Genomic DNA, 4392 nt, shown 5'->3' on the forward strand with positions numbered 1-4392 from the left:
CATCTCCTGCCTCCCACCTGCCTCCCACCTGCCCTCATCTCCTGCCTCCTACCTGCCTCCCGCCTGCCTCCTGCCTGCCCTAATCTCCTACACCTTGCTCTATTCCAACCCGTCCTCAACTCTGGATCTCAGTGGCCTTTCTCAAGTGCAACCCCAGTTGGACCACTCTCCTGTATAGCACATTCCCCACCTCCCTGTCAGGCCTGGGTCGAGTCCTGAAGCCTCAGCGGTCCCCTTAACCCAGGTGGGGAAGGTCCTGCCTTCCTCCTTCTCTGGCCTCTTAGCTGCCACCACTCCTGCACCCCTGTGGTGGGATCACAGAAATCACATGTGCTTCCCACACACACCCTGCTCTTTCTTGCCCCTGCGTCTGCATGCATTGTTCCCTCTGCCTGGCATGTCCTTTACCCATCGTTTGCCTGGCAGTCTTCTATCACTGAAGACTCGGTTCAAGAGTTGCCTCTTCCAGGAGTTCTGCTGTGCTCGGGCACCCCTTATTCACGCCTCCATGACAGCGCTGACTACACGGCTGTGGGACATGTCTGTCTCCCCACAGATTCTCTGTATCCCCAGCAACTTGCATAGGGCCTGGCACACAGCAGGGGCTCCATCGGTGGTGAGTGAGGTGATGTGTATGGTTCTCAGGCTCAGAGAACTCACTGGTAGGAGGAAAGAGGAGAGCTGCATTGGTGGCCTGCTGTATGGGAGGTCCCGGGACTGAGCCTGGCTGAGCAGACACTGTAGCAGCCTCTCCCATAGTCTGGGTCTACCTAGATGCAAAGCTGATGTCTGCAGTCTGTGGCAATACTGCATAGGAGGCCGCCCTGCCTGTCTACCCGGAGTCCTTCAGAGGCTCAAAAGGTCACAGCCTTGAGACATCTGAGAGCTTTGCCTCTCAAAGGGGCTTGAGAGAGCGTTTTTATTAACAGTTTGTGGTCCTGAATTTCAGTGGGTGTTCAGCCCCCTACTCCCTCTTATCATCCTCCTAGTCCTCACTCACCCTGTCTCAGAGACACAGCTTCCCATGAAGAGGAGCAGAAACCAAGTGGGCTCTACTGTTTGTGTGTGTGTCCTTGGAGCTCCCACACTGTCATTGAGACTTGAGGCTTGGGGGTCCTTATTCGTCTCCAGTTCAAGCCTCAGGAATAGGGGCCGTGGGTGAGAAGGCAAGCTTACCATGAACTCTGCTTCCCTCTTGATGCACACACCCCTGCCGACTCCACAAGGTAGGATATGTCCTTCAGCCTTGGCCCGGCTCTTGGCCTTCCTGGATTGGCTGTCTCTGGGGCTTGACATGGGTTTTCTCTTAAAGGGCTCCAGTCTACCTGAGATTCTGGAAATGCTCTTCAGAATTAGAAGCTGTGACCACTGATTATGTCTTCTGGTGTAACCTTTCCTAGCCCTCCTCTTCACCTTCAGTGTTTGACACGCATGTCTCAGCCCTGTGATCAGCACATCTCCCCGTGTGACTACTGGGCTCATTGAGATGTCATGTGGGGTGGAGGTTCACATGGGCCTGGAGGCCTGGAGAAGACCTTGAATTCCTTGTGCCACCACATGCCCTGAACTTCTGCTGTCACTTGCTGACTTCCCTCCCTCTCTCAATCTCTGCCTGTCTCTGACACACGCACACTCGAATACACACTGAACATGGGATCAGGCTTGAGGCAGGAGGCCAGCTCCCGTGACGCAGGGGAAGGGCAGCGGGCAGGACTCTGCATGGGTGTTTATTTTGTTGCTCAAGATCTCCTGGAAAGATGTTTCCTAATTTCCCTCAAAGAAGCTGGAAAAGCCTGGGGCTGTCGGGCCCCAGACAAGGTTTCCAATTCACCTATTCCCAATTTAATCTGAAACAGCAAACACATTTCCCTTGGCATCACTCAAATCGTTCTTTCTGCAATGGAAGGCTGTTTTCCTCTTAAGTCCACGCTCTGCAGTGAAAATTAATTAGCTTCTCAAAAGGTGCATGATGAAAAGCATGCCCCTGGGGAAAAGCGATGCTGTAGAGGCAGCTGTAACCACCAGTTCAAGAACAAAGCATGTCCTTCTTCCCATCACCAGACCAGGGACCTGGAAAGTCGCTTTTGTGCCGTCAGGGCAGCTGGACACAAATGCACACTGGTGATGTGCAGAGGTGCGGCTCTACCCACTTCCAAAGTCTGCATTCCACCCTGCAGCCTTTGGGCTGATGCACCTCCACCCTGGGGGCTTCATTGGGGTGGGCCTAGAAGGTCACATGCGCTCCCAGCCTTCTAGGCGCTGTGAGAGATGTCACATTCCCTTCAGATATTAGGTCCATGTCAGGGGCTCCCCAAAGTAGATCCCCTATATCCCCAGACCGATCCCAACTAGGAGCTCTTCTGGACTGTGTGTTGAGCCAGTGAACCTTTCAGACCCTGGAGTGTTTCCCTGAGGTGTCCATAAACATGAACTGGAGAGGAGCGTGTCCATTAGGTTCCTCTGTGCACTGTTTACTAAAGTCTCCAGCGACCTGCCGGGGCTCGCAGGGTGCTCCCTCTGACAGCCTCCCGGGAGAAGGAAGAACAGGAAGAAGGGAGACAGGGGTGGAGAGAGCTGGCGGAGCCCGGGCGGGCGGGCGTGTCTGGCAGGCGGAGAGGAGGAGCTGACACGCCTGTCTCCACGTGCTGCCGTCACTGCCTCTCCCGCGGCACCACACTGCGGAGCCCTTAAAATACCCACGTCCTGCAGGAAGAGGACAGATGAGGCTCTAAATATAGCGACAGTGGATAGGAGGAGGGGCTTGAAGGCTCCGGGATGTGGTGGAGCTGGCGTTGTCAGAAAAGGAGTAGGAATCCTGTATTTCCTGGGTGGGGATTCTAATTCATCAGGATAAAGGAGCCTCTGTCCCAATACCCAATCTCAGCGACCTGACTCCAGTTTCGGAGGTTCTCACCCCGGCTGTGTCGCACCTACCCTACCTCCTCCCCCATCAGAGGTGGTCCCTTCCTTTCCACACTTGCAGGTTGGCATTCTGCCACCCTTTCTCCTTGGGTCACAGCGTGGCTGGCTCTGGGGGAAGAGGCTGTTACCAGGAGGCAAAAGCAGCATTTGAAAAAAACCTCTGATTTTTAAAATTTTATTATTTTTATTTTTATTTTATTTTTTGAGACGGAGTTTCACTCTTGTTACCAAGGGGCTGGAGTGCAATGGCGCGATCTCGGCTCACCGCAACCTCCGCCTCCTGGGTTCAGGCAATTCTCCTGCCTCAGCCTCCTGAGTAGCTGGGATTACAGGCACGCGCCACCAGGCCCAGCTGATTTTTTGTATTTTTAGTAGAGACAGGGTTTCACCATATTGACCAGGATGGTCTCGATCTCTTGACCTCGTGATCCACCCGCCTCGGCCTCCCAAAGTGCTGGGATTACAGGCGTGAGCCACCGCGCCCGGCTACCTCTGATGTTTAGTTAGGCCACTGAAAGGAGGGTAGTTTTCTTTCCACGGCACTGCAGAGAGGGAAGATAAGCCCAAAGGCATGAAGCAGTGAAGTGAGGCAAACACAGTTTTTAGAGAACCGCTGTGCTAAGCCCCAGGGCACCAGGTCCAAGGAGGATGCAGGCTGCTCATGCCACTTGCCCCTGAAAGTCTAACCCCCTCCCAGACCGTTGGGCCACTGACCCTCTTCCTCAGGGACCTGCTCTTGCTATGCCATCTTTTTGCTTTGAGGAAATCCCAAAGCACAGAGGGCCCCTCTTGCTGGGCGCAGTGGTGGGGAGGGGGCTGGGAATATGGACTTTGCTGTCAGTGCTGCCTGTGTTCAAATCCCAGGAACTTAGTGTTGAGTCTTGGTCTTCAGCTTCTGTAAGGGTTGGGTCATCACCTAAATGGGGAAATTAGTTATTCAAGCGGTTGAATGAGGCTTAAATAAGATAATCATTCCAGCCATGTCGTTTCTGAATAACTCAGAACTGACGTACTGTAAAGTGTATGATACTTGTTAGCTATAAATAAGATAGTCATTCCAGCCATCTCTTTTCTGAATAACTCAGAATTGATGTACTGTAACATGTGTGATACTTCTTAGCTATCATTGTCATTAATTACAGGGATGTAAACAAAACCATCCCTAGTTCCAGTGATGCTGGGGCCTTTAAAAGCTTGGGGTTTTAAGGATGGCAGACTTCCTCAAGCTTCACCCATCTGAAGCCCACTCCACGTGGGGTTGTGGTTTTGAACACATCCTTTGGAGCCAGGCACACCTGGTTTTTTTCCACATTCAAAGCTCACAGAAGCTTACTGTGGCTAATGCCCATAGGAGAGTAACTATTTTTAGCATTGCCAGGTTATTTTAAACAGGCACAGTGTTATTATTATTATTATTTGAGACAGAGTTTTGCTCTTGTTGCCCAGGCTGGAGTGCAATGGCACGATCTC

The sequence above is a fragment of the Sapajus apella genome, unplaced genomic scaffold (genome assembly GCF_009761245.1).
Source record: "Sapajus apella isolate SASKATOON/1434 unplaced genomic scaffold, GSC_monkey_1.0 scaffold86, whole genome shotgun sequence".
In the NCBI taxonomy this organism is placed as follows: domain Eukaryota; kingdom Metazoa; phylum Chordata; class Mammalia; order Primates; family Cebidae; genus Sapajus; species Sapajus apella.